The following is a 20,191-nucleotide window of genomic DNA, read 5'->3' on the forward strand; positions in this document are numbered from 1 at the left end:
TTTCGAAATGCTACATGAGCGAAATTCTATGCCGTTGACTCTTTCTCCTGAAGATTTAGACTCAAGATCTTGGGATTCTAAATTCATTGTCAGTATCTTCAACTTCTTCATGGATTTTAGTGTTTCATGTCTTTCAATTTCTGTTTCTGGACAGAGTAATCCCCATGCATCTTCTTGTGGACCAAATTTCTCAAGATATTCTTGTGCTTGATCAATTATATTCAGCATTTTTTTGAAACTGCCATGAGATTTTCATTGACAATAACTTTGACACTTTCCAGGTTTTTATTATACATTCGTACAGATCCAGTTTCGTAAAATTCCTGATATGTCAAAATTGATTAGGTTTTAACTGTTTATCAGTGCGGAATGGCAAATATAGTTGCAATATACTCTGATAATATTTCTCTGGGCTTACAGTCGGTGAAAAACGAGGATATCTCACTACAGCATCATTGGTTCTTGATCGTTTTTGTACAAAGCCCAGCTGATCTCTCAATTTGAACACATTCTGTTTCTGTTTCTTACCCTTCATATCAGATTCACTGAGCAGTCTATACTGTTGAACAAAATGTGGCTAAACACATATTTTCAAATTCAAAACTATCAGGTCGGGCTTTATATTTATCAATTCTGTTTGGCATCCATGGACTCCTATCATCATCGTCTCGTCTGCTTTGAATAATACTCAATGGTAAACTCATTCTTACAGGGTTTGGTCCAACAGGTATAAACTCTACTTTTCTTGAGCATTCTTTCAATCTCAGGCTACAAACACGATACACACTTTCTTGTGCTGAAACTTCACGGTTTTGCATATACACATGTCCTATTTCCTTCATACTTTTTCGAGCATCTTCATTGCCCTCTTTCATTTCACTTTCTGCATTTTTCAAGAGCAAACTCATCTCTCTTTCTGCTTTTGACATGTATGACACAACATAAACAATGCAGGCATACTCATTTGTTATATACTGCAAATCCATATTGGCATTCCAAGCTCTGAGTAAGAATGGATTATATTGATTCACCCATATATCTTTTGGATTTCTTCTCATGACTATATCTTCTTTTGTAGCTACAGCATTATAAGCATCTTCAAATTCCTTTTGAGACATGCCAAGAACTTCAAAGAGCTGTCTCGCATTATCACATTTCCCTTCCATACATGATGAATTCTTTACTGTAGACAGAATATCTTGAGCTTCATCAGTAACTTCTGGATTATCATCAGGCTTCACAACAAATGTTTTCTCAGAAGGTGGTCTTGGAAAATTAAATCTACAAGAAGTTCCCTTTTTCTTGCATGATTTTGAATGTTTCTTTGAGTGAAGCTGAACATTCTTCACTATTTCATATAGTTCCTCATCTTCATCCTCACATGGAATGTTGCAGGATATGTATTTATCAACAAAATCTGTGACAGTTTCATCTTGGTCAATACCCAAGTTAGGTGCATTTTCAACCCAGAATAAACAGTGTGTGTGTGGAGATCCTCTTTGTTGAAATTCAATTCTGTAGAAGTAGTCAATTATCTTGCCAATAGGTTCTGCCTCGGAAAGAATCACTTTGTTCAAAAATGCATGAAAGCGTTTATCAAACATACGAGATACTGTCACTGGATTTGACTTTAATAAATTACACTTATCTGTCCAATCTAGATCATTTGCTTTTCTTCTATCACCTTGTTGATGTAGCAATGTATTAATAACTTCAGGCCATCTCATCTCAGCTGAGGAAAATGATGCAAACCATGTAGGTTTTCCAAGTTGTCTAACCATTGCTAATACATCTTTCTGTGTAGATTGCCAGTATGGAGGTGTTCCCCGTATTTGTTTCAGAAATTTGTATCCTTTATTCGAATCCAGTATCTCACGAACCTTTCTTGCATCTTTGAGATCTGAAGACTGCATCGATGTGGGATTATCTATTTCCTCTGAGCTTTTTCTGACAGCTATAGAAACATTAGAAAGTATTTGTTGCAGTTCATAAATACACTGAGCATAGAAGATATATTCTGTATTTTTTGCAAATCTGTTGTCTACATGCATCAGACGATTATGTAAATAACGACCAAGTGTTATGTCAATGTACCTAGTATCATGAAATGTTGGCTGGCCTGTTGGAAATAGAGCAGGAAAACATTTTGCCTCATTACTCTCATCCATCAGCAGTGATACAGGACTGTTCTTTTCACAAGGTGCACAACATATAATATCATCGAAAAATTGATCAAGCACTTCTTGCCTCATATCAACCTTCTGTAAACATGTGTTTAACTGAATTCCCTGTAACCGTCCAACTTGATCATCCTCTACATCATCGTCATCATCATTAATTTCACTTGAATCCAGCGGTTCAACACAAGCTGCTTGACTATTTTTCTCTGATAAATCAGAGCTCCATTCATTATTTATAGCAATATCAGAATACCACTTATTATTTTTCCTCAAATATTCCAATGCAGCTAGCACATTCTTTTTCTTGACAAACTGATATTCATAATGTCCTTTATATGACAGTTTCCTCTTCAGTTTTACACGAATTAATTGATCATCAGTCTCTGGTCGAGGTAATATCTTTACAGTTTCATCTGTGCGTGAAGGTACACAAACTGTTGGGCCATGTACTCCATACTGTCCTCCTTTTGGCAGGTTCAAAATTTTCATAAATGGAATGTTTAGTGCAATCAAATGTGTTTCCAACTGATTCAGATTTTCAAGTTCGGCAGGAATAGCATGTAATTCTAAGTTATTTCTGCTAGCTTCAGAAGGCATATTACCAGCTAATAATTTCCTGTGGCAAGTGTAACAAATCCATAAAGAATTTCTAGGTGAATTTACTATTTGACAGTCAACATCACAGTCATCACTGCATGTATGCAAGTACTCCTCTTTTAAGCATTTTGAATCATTATATTTTGCCTTCGTGCACTTCAATACTTGATTTCTGAATAATAATTTCAAACAGACACAACATACATATTCAGGGCCGTGTGAAATTATTTCCCTAAATTTTTTCAAAACATGATCACAATTTCTCATATTCATTTTTTCTCGCTTTTTTTGTTTCACATTTCTCAACGCAACCTGCTGTCTGTACACAAAATTTGTCTTGTACTTGATATTTGAAACTTTTCTCATAATTTTCTTACACCTCTCTCTAAATGATGCATTGTTTTGATATTTAGCTCTCCTCAGTTTCTTAAGCCTCTCTCGGAATAAAGCATTGTTTTGATATCTAGCTCTCCTCAGTTTCTTAAGCCTTTCTCGGAATAAAGCATTGTTTTGATATCTAGCTCTCCTCAGTTTCTTAAGCCTCTCTCTAAATGAAGCATTGTTTTGATATCTAGCTTTCCTCAGTTTCTTAAGCCTCTCTCTAAATGAAGCATTGTTTTGATATCTAGCTTTCCTCAGTTTCTTAAGCCTCTCTCTAAATGAACCATTGTTTTGATATCTAGCTCTCCTCAGCTTCTTAAGCCTCTCTCTGAATAAAGCATTGTTTTCATATTTAGCTTTGCTCAGTTTCTTAAGCCTCTCTCGGAATAAAGCATTGCTTTGATATTTAGCATTCCTCAGTTTCTTAAGCCTCTCTCGGAATAAAACATTGTTTTGATATCTAGCTCTCCTCAATTTCTTAAGCCTTTCTCGGAATAAAGCATTGCTTTGATAACTAGCCTTCCTCATTTTCTTAAGCCTTTCTCTGAATGTGGGATCCAAGGAGTACTTGTCTTTTTGCCTCTTCTTAATTTCCTCGTTCTTTTCTAACCTATAAGTTACATCTGTTTGATATTTTACTTTCTTTGCAGCTGCTTTTTTAAGTTTGCGGGATAGGTAAGGCTGATCATCTGATAAAAATTCTGTTTCTAACTGCCTTTGCTCATTTTTTTTCTTTTCTCTCTGTGCTCTCATTTGATCTCTATTTCTTTGTCGGGTAACATTAGCATTCCTTTTTTTTCTTTGTTTTTTCCTTTTTGTAGTCTGCATAGTAGTTTTAACTTCTTCAGATTCTTCAGTGTGCCTACTCATTTCAACTGCAGGTTCCATGTCATCCTCTAATACTTCATTGTTCAATACATTGATTTGACAATCACTGACAGGTTTTGTAACTTTCCTCTTTGTTGTGAGTTTTCTCTTTCTTGTCACAGGTGTTTCCATATCAGTAATATTTTGTGATCTTGACAGCTTTTGACATGAACCTGATTTTTGGATCGTTGGACATACAGATTCTACGACATCGTAATGATTGCCATTTGTGTGTTGCAAGTAAATACCTTTTTGTGATGTAATAATTCCAAACTGAAGTTTGCTCGCACCAAATAATTTCCATTTTGAACCATTATTTTCATATATATATATATCAGTATCTAGCAAATTTGATAAGGCCATTATTTCCAATTCTGTAGCCCATGTGCCATTGTTGAATACTCTTTCCTTTCCAATGTATTTTACAATATCTGTGTATCCTGATCTTAAAAGACTTACATAATCTTCCTTGTTTTGTAAAATATGTTTAACTATTGCTTTTCGAACATCACGGTGAGAATCTTCCTTGCCACATATAACATATGATATAGCTCTGTAAAAGCAATTTCCATCACCAGTAATTCTATAGATAGTCAATGGTTGTGACAGGATAGTAATATCATCCCTTTCTACCATATCTTTTTGCATATCATTACTGCTACATTTGTCATTAACCTTTATACCTAATTTGCAACAAAGCTTCTCTCTATCAGATTTATTCACAGGTCTGTACATGAGATCAATCTTTTTTATTTCTCCCACTTGTCTCACCTCAGATGCATCAATGTCCGCATTTACTGTCTCATCACATGTGTTTTGCAATGGAATTTGTGTCTCTTGCAGGTTTGATACCATTATTTGTTTTTGTGTCATTTTCCTCATTCTAACACTACATTTCTTTAATGTTAGGGTTTTAGTAATCTCACATGATAAATCATGACTTTCCTTCTTATTTTCTACACTTCTATCTGAATTCACATGGAATACAGGTAATTTCCCATTCAAAGTACTAGACAGAACAGTAGTTACACTTTCCACTGCGTCAAAATGATTGCCTCCAGTGAACAGAATATATATGGCTCTCTCAGTTGTTACTTTGTTGTAGTATCCAGGTTTCCTTGCAGACAGTATTTGCCAATTTTCTGTTCGATCATCATACACATATATATCACGATCTAGCATATGTGCCATTGAGCTAATATCAGTGTGACCAGCCCATGTTCCTAAATCCATCAATTTCTCTTGAAGAACAAAGTCCCTGACACTCTGATATTTCACTGTGTCTATCACATTTTTAAATAAATCACCCGTTTCCAGTAAATGTGCCACATTGGATTTCCTGAGAATGAAATGGTTTCTTTCGCTGCCAGTAACTACATGAGCAATACTTCTGTAAAAGCAGTTGCCATCACCCATAACTCTCTTGATATTTACAGGTTTCCCAATATACAAACTTTCATTTCTATCCTCCATTGATTCATTGGCAGTACCACTGTAACTGAAATTCAATTTATTGCACAAAGACTGTTTGTCTACGTATGTAATCGGCACAAATTTGAAATTTCGATCTCTTCTTTCTGTTGTCTTTTCAACTGAAACAAATTCAACTTCATTCTCATTCCCATAGCCATCACTGTTTACATTTACTCTGTTTTTCTTTGTTTCATTTTGAGTCTTACAGCTATCACTGTTAGTTCCTTTAACATGATCACAATGTTTTGAAATGTTGCTATTTTGATCATTTGTATTCCTCCATGCAGTATTTACTGAGTTTGATCTCTTGGAGCCACTAGTTGTCAATGCATTTTTCTTAGAATTGGATTCTAATGCCAGACCGGTTAGTTCAAACTGAGTAGTACGTAAATCACATGCCATTGATTTTGCCAAATTCAAACAGTGTACCTGTATACCTTGCCATGATGAAATGCTAAGCAAGACACTGCATCCATCTTGTACCAAGTACCCATCATGACTTCTGGAATGAGAATCAAATACATAATAACCATTGTCATGTGTAATGATTGCAAATGTACTCTCAGCAAAATTCATAAGACATGCATCATATCTGCATAGTTCTTGTTCTAAGGCTTGGCTCAATGACAAAGCACCAAAATTTGACAAATTGTTTTGATTTCCATCCAACACTCCATATTTTGATTCAGCATAGGTTATTTGAAATTTTTCATCCAGAATATGAAGTTCCTTGGGTAATTCATCTATCATTACAAGCTCTTCATTCAGTGGTGAATCCTTCTTTATGTAATAATACAACTCATTCCCAAGTGTCAGAATCTGATCAAGATCACGAGATCTCATTTCGATTCCATTCTTGGTTTGGGTGTAGAGAACTGCCACAAGGGAATTACATGCACATTGTTTGCCAGCAGTGTAACCAAATCGTTGATCACCTTGATTAAAATTTCCTTGTGCGATTGTTTTGGTCATAGGATATGATTGCCTTCTACCACATTCAGAACTTGAGAGTGAAACATGCTTACAGACGCGTTCTTCAGTCTCTAAATCACTTGCAGCTGGTTCATCATCTAATACATGTACTATTGATTCCTGTACATCATATGAATTGTGGTGGTCAGCACTTTTCGCAGAATCATCATTCATTACTATGCAGTCAGATGGATTAGTAGTTTTTTCACTTTCAGGCAAGAATATTGATTCATTACAAACTTCAGCACACTGTGTAGCTGAAACAGGTCTCTGACATGGAGAGTGAACACTTACATCTGTACAAGAATTCACAGGGAACAATTCCTTCACTGATATTTGTCTGTCACTTTCAACATCTTTTCTTTCACTGTAACATGGGTTCAGTTCATGCACATTGTGCATTCTGTCACGTTTCACTTTGGAGATATCATTCGAGCTTGTGTTGTCTCTACTTGTGGAATTACTGTCCTCATGGTCAGATGTTTCATTCTTACACAACTTTTCATTCTTTGCTACATGTTCTCCTTCAGGAATGTCAGGTTTGACCTTTCCATTATTACGCACCTGTGAGTCAGCATTTTTTTCCGGTAGCACACTTTGTCTGTTGATCTTGGTGAAACGACCTTTCTTTCTTGGTTGCCGTGCATTTCCACCTCCATAGAGCCTGTTCACATTCCAAACTTCTTTTTCAATGTCTGTGGAAGGGACAGAGGCACATGTAGTCTGATCACCATTCGGTACGCAACATTCATTACTCATATTCGGAGTGCTTTTAGCCACATCAGCCCAACTTCTCTGTGTTTTTGCATAGATCTGCTCAGTGTATTTTGCCATCACATGAGGTGACTGAACACACTTTGAATATACATTCAATACAGATTCAGTATATACCTGCAGACTATCATTTCGTTCTGTGTCCAAGTTTGCATTCACATTTTGCTTCACGAGTTTACCAGGTTCTTTTTGCTTTGTTTCTGCATTTGATTTCTTGCCCTTGCTGGTCTTGGCTCTTTTCTGTTTTTCAAGATAGTAGGCTTTCATTGCTTTGCCAATGTAGGTCACACCAGGTTGGAGAGGCACACCATTTACTGATCTCACTGAGCTCTTGTTAAAGGTCTTGGTCTTGGGATTGTCAGTCATTGTTTGGGATGTAGTCACTTTTGTCTTCCTTGATTTCACAGTTATCCAACCATCATCCACTGCAGTTTCTAATGGCTGAAATTGGCTCTTGGTCAGATTTGTCATGAAAGTCGAATCTGATTCATCTCTCTCACAATCTGCTCTTTTCTGCACACACACATTTGTCATTTCTAGAATTCCATTGTCCTTTCTTTTCACATACCGGTACCTCTTTTTCAGTCTCTTGCTTGGTTTCCTTCTCTGGTTGCAGCTCTTGCATGATGAATGTGAAACATCAGCACCAGAATCTTCATCACCAATGTCTTTGAGAAGCTCGTATCTGTTGAAATGACAGGGAATGCCAATTTTGTCAAAGATGCGATGGGCAATATTATTGCTTCCACATGCTGAACATATCCAAATCAACCTTGCATCACACAGTCTAGCCTCAGAAATAGTTCCTGTACACATCACATGAAACTGCTTGCCACAATCCTCACATGGTACTCTGCTTTCATTTTCATTGATCACATTACAACATGCATCACATTCACTGACCTCTAGATTTCTCAAGTCACAACTATGGAGGATATCTAGGATATCACCAATAACATTCTTGAATTCACTTGCTTCCATTGTCAAACTACAGGGCTTTGAAAGTAGGTACCTATTACCAAATAAATGTACTGTTCAATCAATATATTCCTTGAATCACTATACTTATATGAATCAGGTCTACCCCTGGTACTCTGTATTGCAATTGACAACAAAATTGTAGAATTGTATTGCCTTGAAAGCTAATATATACGTGAACTGTATTACACTGTACAATGTACTTGCAATGAGGCTGTGACACCAGTCCTTATAATGTTTCTACCAACAGGTGGCGCTTCTTATCTACCGAGAAAAATTATTTGTACAAGGTGTGTTGTTTAATTAGTTACTACCAACAGGTGTCGCTTTTTGTCTGCCAAGAAAAATTATTTTGTGCAATGTGTGTATTCTTAATTGTTTTCTACCAACAGGTGGCGCTCTTTGTCTATTACCTGCTAGTAATGGCTACTGCGGCAATTTCAGGAATGCGATTATAGCACTCGCACCTTTGCTTATCTTTGTGTACACCTATCTTGCCACCAGAAGAAGACTTGTATTGTCTACCGCAATAACGTTTATCACATATAATGCTTTTGTCTTAAGATGGCGCTCTTCAATTCTCTTTTACCGTAAATTCCCCACTCAAGACACCGTTTCTGAAGTGATGCAAGACTATATTTCTATTTTTAAATTTTCAGCAAACTTCTCGCCTCCTGTAAGAGAATTCTCTTTCAATTATGATTCTCTTCAATTCTGATTGCTTTATAGTTTTCACCTCCTTTACAGAATGCACTCTTTATTCAACACTCCTTAAAACTCTTTTGTTAGATTTCGACTCTTTTTCTCCTCAATTCTGACTCTTCCTCTCTTATTACTCTTTCTCTCTTTGATTCTAACTCTTTCTGTCTTTGATTCCGACTCTTTCTGCCTCTGATTCTGAGACTCTCTCTCTCTGATTCTCTTTGAAATTATTTCAAGTTCTTTCAAGATGAGTAGGATCAAAGATTCAGGTTTGCTGAAGATTCAAATTCAGTTAGAGCAGATAGAGTTTTATCTTTGTAATCACAGTCTTCTATTTGTGCAACTTTAAATATCCCAGGTTGGTTCCCTTTTTTTTACAAATTTGCCTATTTCTAAAGTATGTAATAGCAATTTTATAAGATTGTATTTACTCTAATCAAGCCCGTTTTTTCTCTATCACAATTTATATCCCAAGACAAATTCACAAATGACAATGTTTTTTAGTACTCATACTTTCAGATCTCTGTTTCTCCCTAATATCACTCTTTCCTCTTTTTAGTGTAATATCACTCTTTGTATTTAATCTCCAATATTACTCTTAACACTTATTCTGCAATTCCACCCCTTCTACTTATTCAGTTAAATCACTGGTTGCACTTTTTGTGTACTATCACTCTTTGCATTTATTTATTATGACTCTCTGTGCTTCTGTTCCAGTTTATATACAGGGGTTTCACTCGTTTCTTGTTTTCTTGATTGTATGTATACTTTCCAATTTTCTTGTTATATACAGGGGTTTCACCTGTTCTCCGGTTTTCTTGTTATACACAGGGGTTTCACCTGTTCTCCAGTTTTCTTGTTTTTTCAGGGGTTTCACCTGTTCTCTCGTTTATATACTTTCCAATTTTCTTGTTATATACAGGGGTTTCACCTGTTCTCCGGTTTTCTTGTTATATACAGGGGTTTCACCTGTTCTCCGGTTTTCTTGTTATATATACTTTCCAATTTTCTTGTTATATATACTTTCCAATTTTCTTGTTATATACAGGGGTTTCACCTGTTCTCCGGTTTTCTTGTTATATACAGGGGTTTCACCTGTTCTCCGGTTTTCTTGTTATATACACAGGGGTTTCACCTGTTCTCCGGTTTTCTTGTTATATACACAGGGGTTTCACCTGTTCTCCGGTTTTCTTGTTATATACACAGGGGTTTCACCTGTTCTCCGGTTTTCTTGTTATATACACAGGGGTTTCACCTGTTCTCCGGTTTTCTTGTTATATACACAGGGGTTTCACCTGTTCTCCGGTTTTCTTGTTATATACACACACCTGTTCTCCGGTTTTCTTGTTTTTTCAGGGGTTTCACCTGTTCACCTGTTTTCTCGTTTGTCAGGGGTTTCACCTGTTCACCTGTTTTCTCGTTTGTCAGGGGTTTCACCTGTTCACCTGTTTTCTCGTTTGTCAGGGGTTTCACCTGTTCACCTGTTTTCTCGTTTGTCAGGGGTTTCACCTGTTCACCTGTTTTCTCGTTTGTCAGGGGTTTCACCTGTTCACCTGTTTTCTCGTTTGTCAGGGGTTTCACCTGTTCACCGGTTTTGTTTTACAGGGGTTTCACCTGTATCCTGTTTTGTTTTACAGGGGTTTCACCTGTATCCTGTTTTCTTATCCAGGGGTTTCACAGACCTGTAAAGAAAGAAAACAAAAAGAACATAAGCTTTGTTGAAATTATATTGTGGTTTCTGATCCTGCCTCCCAAAGTCAGGGGAAAATTATGCTGCCCTACGATCTAAAACTCTGAAATTTTCAAGTTTGACTGCACTATTACTAAGAGGTCACTATGGGTAACGAAATTATGGTGGCAAAATCAAACTGATGATATCTGCTCTTCATTTCTTTTTTTTTTTTTATAATATAACCGGGAGGGGTAGCCATTATATTAGAGCGGAAAAACTAATATCATTTTCTTCATTCACTCAAAGTTAGCTTTCGAAGTTACTTCCTTTTGTGACCTGAGGGAAGCATAATTTTCCGAGACTTTCTTACGCAATAACACTTGCTGTCTTCCAATATAATGTTTTGTCTTCTAGATCTCCTTTGACAATATATTCCTCATCAATATACATGTAGTATTACCAAAAGATGCATAAAGTTTTGACATATATCTGATGCAAAAATAAAAAAATAGATAAATTTGACTTCTGACTGGCAGGACACTAAATGTGGACTTCATCACTCTCATCAATTGTGAACAAAATTGACATAGCAATAAACAAATAATTGGGAACACATGACCTCAACATGACTATTTTTCCTCATCCTCATCAGCACACTTGATATAATGACCATGATCATGTATACCAATGTACCAAGGGTGACACGACATTTGCTCCAGTCTACATATCTCGAAACATTAAAGGGTAAGGTCAAGGACATGATTTCATTTTTTGTTCAGAACAATGCAAAGTTTAGGATTAGGGTTAGCATTACAGTTAGCGTTAGGTTTAGGGTTATCATGGCAAAAGTAGACCGGAGCTACTGTTGCGAGAGCAAATGTCATGGAACCGTACCACATTAGAACATGATTCATGCAGAAATAAATAATTGAGAGGTACTGAAACAGTTTGTCTTCCAGACCCTAGCGCCCTCTCTCAACGGTATTTTAAAAATATTTTAAAGACATCAATGCACTTATTTACAAATTTACCAACTGAATATCATAAGTTACATGAAGACTATATTCTGTAATTTTCAACGCATTCCATGCAAGCGAACTGATTTTATGGCAAAGAGAAGCTTTCATTATTTTTGTTGGAAATGCCAGCAAAAATTATTTGTTATATAAAATTGCAAAATCTAACCCCGTAAACACATTTTTGTTTTTCATCCCCCTCACAGTTGTTTAAGATATAAACATTCAAATAATATATGAATAGACTGGAATGGTGACATGCTACCTTGATGGAATTTATGAATACTAAGGACAGGCCTTAAACAAAGTGCCAATTTCATGACAAAGTCAAAGTACTTTTTTATGCAAAATGATAAAGTAAAAATAAGGTCCTTTTGTCACAATCTTAACAATTCAATCAAAGTTTTTGGTACCAATGGCAAAGGTATTGGTATCAACGACAAAGGTAATTGGTATCAATTTAATGGCAGAGGTTACTGGTATCAATTCAATGGCAAAGGTAATTCGTATCAATGGCAAAGGTAATTGGTCTCAATGGAAAAGGTATTGGTATAATGGCAAAGGCAAGTATATTCCATCTTACAATGCATCTATTGTGAGTGCTACAGTAGTCTTCACGGATCTGAACAATCCAAAGTGACACACAGCAAACTAGGAAGCAGTGTGCTGATACATTTGGATTGTACTACTCATATCAGCAGGAATGTGAACAAACTCTTGGCATATTTCTGAATTGTGCTTACACACACCTTTTTACTAATTAATATGACATAATTTTTAATTAGCCAAATGGTTTTAGAGCTACACAAGTCTCCCACTTCACCCTTTGTCCCACTTGACCCCAGTCTTCCCTATTCCTTTACAGCAATACTAACCCTATAAACAAGGGATTTTGTAATCTCAAGTCAGTACACATTGCCAGTAATTTGAATCAACCATACAACAGTAGTGTAGTTTGGCAGTAGGCTATAAAAAATTGATGAAAACAAGCACAACTGGTGTAGGGCCTACACACAACACAGTGTACACCACTTAAGTGATGTCAATGTGTGCTATATTCCATTTGTCATCACCCACTGCAAAACTTGCACTTGTGTCCTTAGAGTACATTAAAACCCTCGTAAACAACTTGAAGAAGGAAACATTTCCTTTATAAACAAGACAATTGCCAAAATGTCTCTTGTCCGTTTGCACAGAATAGAAAAAATTCTAACTCTCAAAGTTTGGTAACCCATGTCTGTGACCTTTAACCTTGTAATGACCTTCAACTCTCCAAGAGATATCTACCAAATAAGATTCGTTCCAAACAGACATGTCCGTCAAGAGCTGTGAGAAATTACCAAAATGCACCCTAAAAAACATGACTTTGGCCCCTAAAAGATCATTGACCCCTGCCTGTGACCTTCAACCTTGTGGTGACCTTCATCTCCCAAGGAAACATTTACCACCTAAGTTTGGTTGCAAACAGACATGTCCATCAAAAGTCATGAGCCATTATCGAAACACGCCATCAAACACTTGTCTTCAGCCCTTAAAGTTCATTGACCCCTGCCTGTGACCTTTGACCTTAAGGTGACCTTGCTGTTTAGTAAAATGTGTAACTTTCCATAACCACTCTACCCTCCAAATTTCATTAAAATTGAACCCCTCAGTACAGATATTCCAGTTTTTGTAGCGTTACAGACAGACGACAGACAAGCCGACAATGGACGGTCGGACGCTGCACACAATCCCTTAGTCCCGCCCCTCACCTCCAATGGGCTCAACAAAAACCTACAATAGGCAATCACGTACAACTCAAATGAAGTCGTTCAGTGCCCTGTTCCATCTCTCATGAACCCAAGGTAAAACTGCACTATTAGTCTATTGAAGATACTGGTATCCTCACAATAGACTACACAAGCCTGATTCTTGTCCAAAAAAAAAAAACTGCAATAACTTATTCTCCTAAAGTGAATAATTGTACATCCTGCATAACCTTTAGTCACTACCAACAATACGCAAGTATTTACTTTAGTGGGATATACTATAGTGCAATGCCAGTTATCATAAACACCAATGGCAGACATATTCCTTCACAGGAATACTACATATTGCGCAGTGTTACGTCACATATTGCCTGTATTTTAAAGCTACCATGTAGACCTTACTGCAGTTTGGCACTAGGATGATGACTGATGAAATAACATCCAACTGCTGCACACAGATCACAATCTGCACCCCTGTGTGGTTTATTCAGTCTTTTAACACCCCAGTGCAAAACTGCACATGTGTCCTTGGTACATTAGCCTGCTAAAGATGAGTCCCAAGTATACTCAGTCTGGCGTCTAAGGAAAAAGCATTTTATATCAATATCAGTTCATTTTCATAAAAGAAATACTGCTATCTCCACAGTAGACTGCTCAATTCCAACTCCTGCCAAAAAATAACATTTGTACCTAAAGTGTTAAGGGTAATCGGCAATGCACAATAATTTAGCCCGCTAAAGTGAATTACCCAAACACTATACCACTTTGCTCTGTCCACAAAAAAAAAAAAAAACCCGAATCCTCCACAGATCCAAATGATGATGAGGAATTCTGAAACAAAAAACAAAAATGCTATTATTCAATAAAATATATATCTTTTCTAATATAACATGCAAACATAAGTAACGTTTGAATATCATAACAATCATGAATAATTAACATTCCAGTATTCTTGGTTTTGACATAGACTGTCTCTAATGTATCGCATGTTGAATGGCCCAAACTTCTACACTGTTTGCTACTGAAACACATGAAGTAATAGTATTGCAACTCATGCCTTTCTGACTTGACAATATACCACCTAAATTTGGATCCAAACAGACATGCCCGTCAGAAGTTATGAGAAATTATCAAAATGCACCCTAAACAACTTTTTGGCTCCTAAGAGTTCATTGACCCCTGCCTGTGACCTCCGACCTTGTGGTTACCTTCATCTCCCAAGGAAACATTTACTACCTAAGATTGGTTGCAAACAGACATATCCATCAAAAGTTATGAGCCATCATCGAAACACGCCATAAAAAAACTTGACTTCCGCCCTTAAAGTTCACTGACCCCTGCCTGTGACCTTTGATCTTAAGGTGACCATGCTGTTTGGTAAAATGTGTAACTTTGCATAACCACAGTACCCTCCAAATTTGATTAAAATTGAAGCCCTCAGTACAGATATTCCAGTTTTTGTAGCGTTACAGACAGACGACAGACGAGCGGATAAAGGAGGGACAGACACTGCACACAATCCCTTAGTCCCGCCCCTCACCTCCAATGGGCTCGACAAAAACCTACAATAGGCAATCACGTACAACTCAAATGAAGTCATTCAGTGCTCTGTTCCATCTCTCATGAACCCAAGGTAAAACTGCACTATTAGTCTATTGAAGATACTGGTATCCTCACAATAGACCACACAAGCCCGATTCGTGTCCAAAAAAAAAAAAACTGCAATAACTTACCCCCCTAAAGTGAATAATTGTATAACCTTTAGTCACTACCAACAATACGCAGGTATGGTGGGATATACTAAGTACTATAGTGCAATGCCAGTTATCATAAACACCAATGGCAGACATATTCCCTCACAGGAATACTACATATTGTACAGTGTTACATCACATTATATTGCCTGTATTTTAAAGCTACCATGTAGACCTTACTGCAGTTTGGCACTAGGATGATGACTGATGAAATAACATCCAACTGCTGCACACAGATCGAAATCTGTACCCCTAATATGATGTCACTGTGTGCTTTATTCAGTCTTTTAACACATGTACCCCAGTCCAAAACTGCACTTGTGTCCTTCATACATTAGCCTCTTGAAGATGAGTCCCAAGTATACACAATCTGGGGTCTAAGGAAAAAGCATTTCACATCAAAATCAGATCATCATCTAAAAAAAAAAATACTGCTATCTCCACAGCAGACTACCAAATCCCAACTCTTTCCAAAAAACAACATTTGTACCTGAAGTGTTAAAGATAATTGGCATTGCACAGTAATTTAGCCCGCTAAAGTGAATTACCCAAACACTATACCAGGAAAATGACCACTTTGCTCCGTCCACAAAAAGAAAAACCAAATCCTCCACAGATCCAAATGATGATTAGGAATTCTGAAACAAAAAACAAAAATGTTATTATGCAATAAAATATATATCTTTTCTAATATAACATGCAAACATAAGTAATCTTTGAATATCATAACAATCATAAATAATTAACATTCCAGCATATTTGGTTTTGACAGACTGTCTCTAATGTATCGCATGATGAATGGCCCAAACTTCTACAATGTTTGCTACTGAAACACATGAAGTAACAGTATTGCAACTCATGCCTTTCTGACTTGACAATATTCGCATGAAACAATGAAAAATTACCTGAAAATTTGTGCAGTTTTGATAGGATACCTAACAAAAATACTAGTCCAAAACTCTTTAAATAATGTCAAACATTTTGAAGGATATTAGGACAGAAACAGAAAAGAATAAAACCTTGTTTCATAATTATTAATAATATTTAAATACTGTAAAACATGATATATTGGCGGCACGAATTTTTCGCGAATTGGAACCGACAGCCTTTTTCGTGGCATGAAATTTTCGCGAAGTGCCACTGGCGTTCAATGCATGTAGTGTAAACAAGGACTTTCGCGTGCATTTTAATTTCGCGATTCTTGGCGCTCGCGAAATTAAAGTGCACGCAAAAATTTGTTTTACAGTAAGAAAATTCGGGCAAATGATATCTATTTTCGGGCAAGTGTTTTGCAAGTATCAAAATTACCTAGCCTAATCAGGCAATTGCCCCCCCCCCCCCCCAAAAAAAAAAAAAAAAAAACCAAGAAATTGTGTACCACCCTGAAACTGCCCTAATTATCCATTAAAGGGGAAGTTCAAGACTGGAACGGAGTTTGCAAATTTCCTAAAGAATCTTAGGTACGGTAATTATCCCAATTCCAATAAAGATACATTTCTGACAATTAAGAACTCGTACCTAAGTACAATGTAGTCTCTTCCCCTGTATGCCCCCTAAAAAAAAGGAAAAATGAAAGGGAGAAATGTTGTTTTTCGTATTTTATTACCACTTTTAAATCATTCTGATTATCTGCGCCACGTCATCCTCTAACCCTAAGGAGTCCATGAAAGAGTCTATGACTGAGCTCATCATATTAGGTTGATCACGTCACGCTCACTCTGTTCTAGGTTTCTGCTTACGTGCCTACCTCTGTCAAGCAGAGCTACCAAGTCTCACGCATGCTGCGCGAGACTCTAGAATTTAGGGGCCATCTCACAATCTCATGCATGACACCCATTTTTCTCACGCATAGGGCGAAGTCTGCAACTTGGACCTATAATAATGAGCATAGCTCAAAAGATTTAAGTGATAGTTGCAATTGAGGGTATATTTCCCTTTTGTCTGTCAAAATAAGAAAAAAAATAATCACTGAAGTGTGCACCTGACCGCACCATTAAGAGCAAAAAATTGAAAAAGCTCCCTACCGTGGGAGGCCACAGGAAGGAAAAACCCTCCCACACCCTCACTCGCGCGCACATTCGCACGCCGAGATACCAAGTTATGAAAATCTCACTCATAAAAATTGTTTGAACTTGGCATCCCTTGTCAAGTGGCAGTGTACAAGATAAATTTCCCTCCACCATAATGGAGTGTGTGCAGTGCATCTATGTACAGAGCATCTATTCACAGGGATGCCAAGTTCAATTTTTAGCTCTTAGACCGTTCTAGTCTTAATGGCACGATCAGGTGCATAATAAAGCGACCATCTTTTCTTTTACTTATTTTGAAAGACAAAAGGAAAATATAGGCCTAGACCTTATGTCTACCTTCAATTGTAACTATCACTTTAATCCTTTGAACCATGCTCCTTATTATGGGCCCTAATTCCAGACTTTGCCCCATACGTGAGAAAAATGGGTGCCATGCGTGAGATCATGAGACGACCCCTAAATGCTTGAGTCTCACTCACAATGCGTGAGACTTGGTAGCTCTGTATTCATATCATGCACAGAAATCACTGCTATTACACCACATAAATACGCCCTCTATCGATCTGTTAGCTAAGAAATGGCGTCCGTATTTCGCCCATGGACCTACTGACGTACGTTCTACTATTGACCGAAAGATCGGTCTGTATCTGTCCGTCGGGGAATGTTCCGCGGAGACTGCGTCTGGCTTCACGGATCCCCTCCGTATACAGACCGAAGTCAATGATTGCGGCTCCTGTGTGGAGCAGTCGCGCACAGATCAAACGTTACGATAAACCAAATTTCAGACAGCTTTTTTACATTCAAACAAGTATGACATGACATGACACATTATGCAGCAATATTTGGGATAAATTTCTCACATTGTGCAATCGAAATACTCACATAACCTCGGTTATAATGCAGAAATTTTATCGATATCGCAACATCGCCGTTCGCGAGCAGTAAGTCGCCATTTTGAATCTGTAACAATTGCTAAGCCAATCACATGCGAGGTACGTGTTTTAGTAAAACAAACACGTAGAAACTACCTCGCATGTGATTGGCTAATAGATTCATAGTGTATGTTTCTGCAGTTTGAATGTGACGACGCGACAGGCTGTGTTTTACGTTGAAAATTCTCCTAAAATGTTGGATTATTCATTAATCTGGTGAGTGTAACCTATTCATAAAAAAATAAATTCACCATACAAGCTTAAATTTGCCGACCTAGGGCCGTGAATTAGACGCAATCGAGAAGGGTGAGGTACCTCACCCAATTTTCCATAGAGACAGTGGTTAAGAACATCCACACAGCAATGGGTACTGCAACCTTCCGTCTGTCTACGGGGGACAGCGTTAATGGCAAAATATAAAAGAGTCCTCCGGACAGACGGATCTTTCTGTCTAGTTCTACTACTACCCCTAAATCACTATCTCTTTGGAATTGAATGGAACTTAGGCTTCTTACAAATCTCACCTTGCCCATAGATTCAGGTAACATGGTCTAACATTAAATTCTACGTAACTACGTTAGAAACCTTGCTTGCGACCAACAGCCTCATACGCACTACAACGTACATTCAGGGAGGTATCTCCCTTGATTTTACTTTAATAGCTGCGGGGGCCTGCATGTGGTGCATACGGTGGGGCCAGATACCAAGAATCGAGTAAGGGGGACAGTCTGTGTTTAGACATGCCTGTGCACCTACCTGGTATGGTACTCGAGCTGAAAACTCAGTGTCAAACAAAGGTCGTGTCTTAGGCTAGGAAGAAATTAGACGTAGAGTAGTCGTAGAAAGTTTACAGTTACCATCACACCATAGCTTTACGTTCAGTGAGAAAATGATCACTTCATTTCCAAATGACAATGATATTGATAGTAAGTGGTGCCACCTTAGGGATACTATCTACACCTCAGCCTTCTCTGTGTTCGGGAAGAAGGAACGTCGGAGCGAAGACTGGTACGAAACTCACTGGGATGTGATGCAATCAGATGTTGAAGCCAAGAGGAAAGCCCTGCTGGCCTACAAGCAGAACCCCATCTCTAGCACACACGATGTCCTAAGAACTGCTCGCAACAAGGTTCAACAGACTGCGCGCCGTTGTGCTAATGACTACTGGTTGAACCTTTGCCGCAGGATTCAGACAGCTGCAGTCAGCGGAAATACCAGGGACATGTACGACAGCATTAAAGCTGCAATCGGTCCCACCGCCATCAAGACTGCACCATTGAAGACAAAGACTGGAGAAGCCATCACAGACCAATGTAAGCAGCTTGAACGCTGGGTAGAACATTACCTGGAACTTTATGCAGCCCAAAATAAGGTAACAGATGCTGCCTTGGACACCTTACCTAGCCTTTCAATCATGGAGGAGCTGGATGCCCTGCCTACAAAAGAAGAACTCAGCAAAGCCATTGACCGTCTATCCTGCGGGAAGGCTCCTGGAAATGATGGTATCCCACCAGAAGTTCTAAAGAGCGGCAAGCCAGTACTACTGCAACACCTCCATGAGCTCTTGTGTCTTTGCTGGGAAAAAGGCCACGTACCCCAAGATATGCGTGATGCCAGTATCGTCACTGTCTACAAGAACAGGGGAGACCGCAGCGACTGCAACAACTATAGAGGCATCTCTCTCCTAAGTGTTGTGGGAAAAGTCTTCGCACGTGTAGTTCTGACACGCCTGCAGAGTCTTGCCTCCCGGGTGTATCCAGAGTCACAGTGCGGCTTCAGGGCAGGCCGATCTACAGTAGATATGATCTTCTCACTACGCCAGCTACAGGAGAAGTGCCGTGAGCAGCAAAAGCCGCTGTACATTGCCTTCATAGACCTGACGAAAGCCTTTGACCTGGTCAGCCGAAGTGGACTCTTTAGTCTCCTGCAGAAGATTGGATGCCCCCCGAGACTGCTCCAAATTATCATTTCCTTTCACGAGAACATGCGAAGTAAAGTCTGCTACAACGGGAGAACTTCTGATGCCTTCCCTGTGAACAGCGGTGTGAAGCAAGGCTGTGTCCTCGCACCGACACTTTTCGGAATCTTCTTCTCCATGCTCCTTCAGTACGCCTT

General features: G+C 38.2%; 2 long non-coding RNA genes across 3 annotated transcripts; both read right to left on the minus strand.

Annotated features, from left to right (window-relative positions):
* Window positions 1–1,146: 1,146 nt before the first annotated feature.
* On the minus strand, window positions 1,147–9,617 carry LOC139710461 (uncharacterized). Its single transcript, XR_011709460.1, has 3 exons — window positions 7,819–9,617; window positions 7,035–7,165; window positions 1,147–6,000 (listed from the first exon to the last, which is right to left on the minus strand). It is a non-coding gene; the product is annotated as an uncharacterized lncRNA (long non-coding RNA).
* A 648-nt stretch (window positions 9,618–10,265) lies between these two features.
* Window positions 10,266–18,954, minus strand: LOC139710462 (uncharacterized). Of its 2 annotated transcripts, XR_011709462.1 has the most exons (4): window positions 18,833–18,954; window positions 15,663–15,752; window positions 14,122–14,191; window positions 10,266–10,606 (listed from the first exon to the last, which is right to left on the minus strand). It is a non-coding gene; the product is annotated as an uncharacterized lncRNA (long non-coding RNA). The 2 variants fall into 2 exon arrangements; XR_011709461.1 differs by lacking the exon at window positions 10,266–10,606 and having other exon boundaries at window positions 13,572–14,191.
* Between the last annotated feature and the right edge of the window lie 1,237 nt (window positions 18,955–20,191).

Source organism: Diadema antillarum, unplaced genomic scaffold (assembly GCF_040938485.1).
Source record: "Diadema antillarum isolate AM-2024a unplaced genomic scaffold, OU_Dant_1.0 seq00001534_RagTag, whole genome shotgun sequence".
Lineage (NCBI taxonomy): Eukaryota > Metazoa > Echinodermata > Echinoidea > Diadematoida > Diadematidae > Diadema > Diadema antillarum.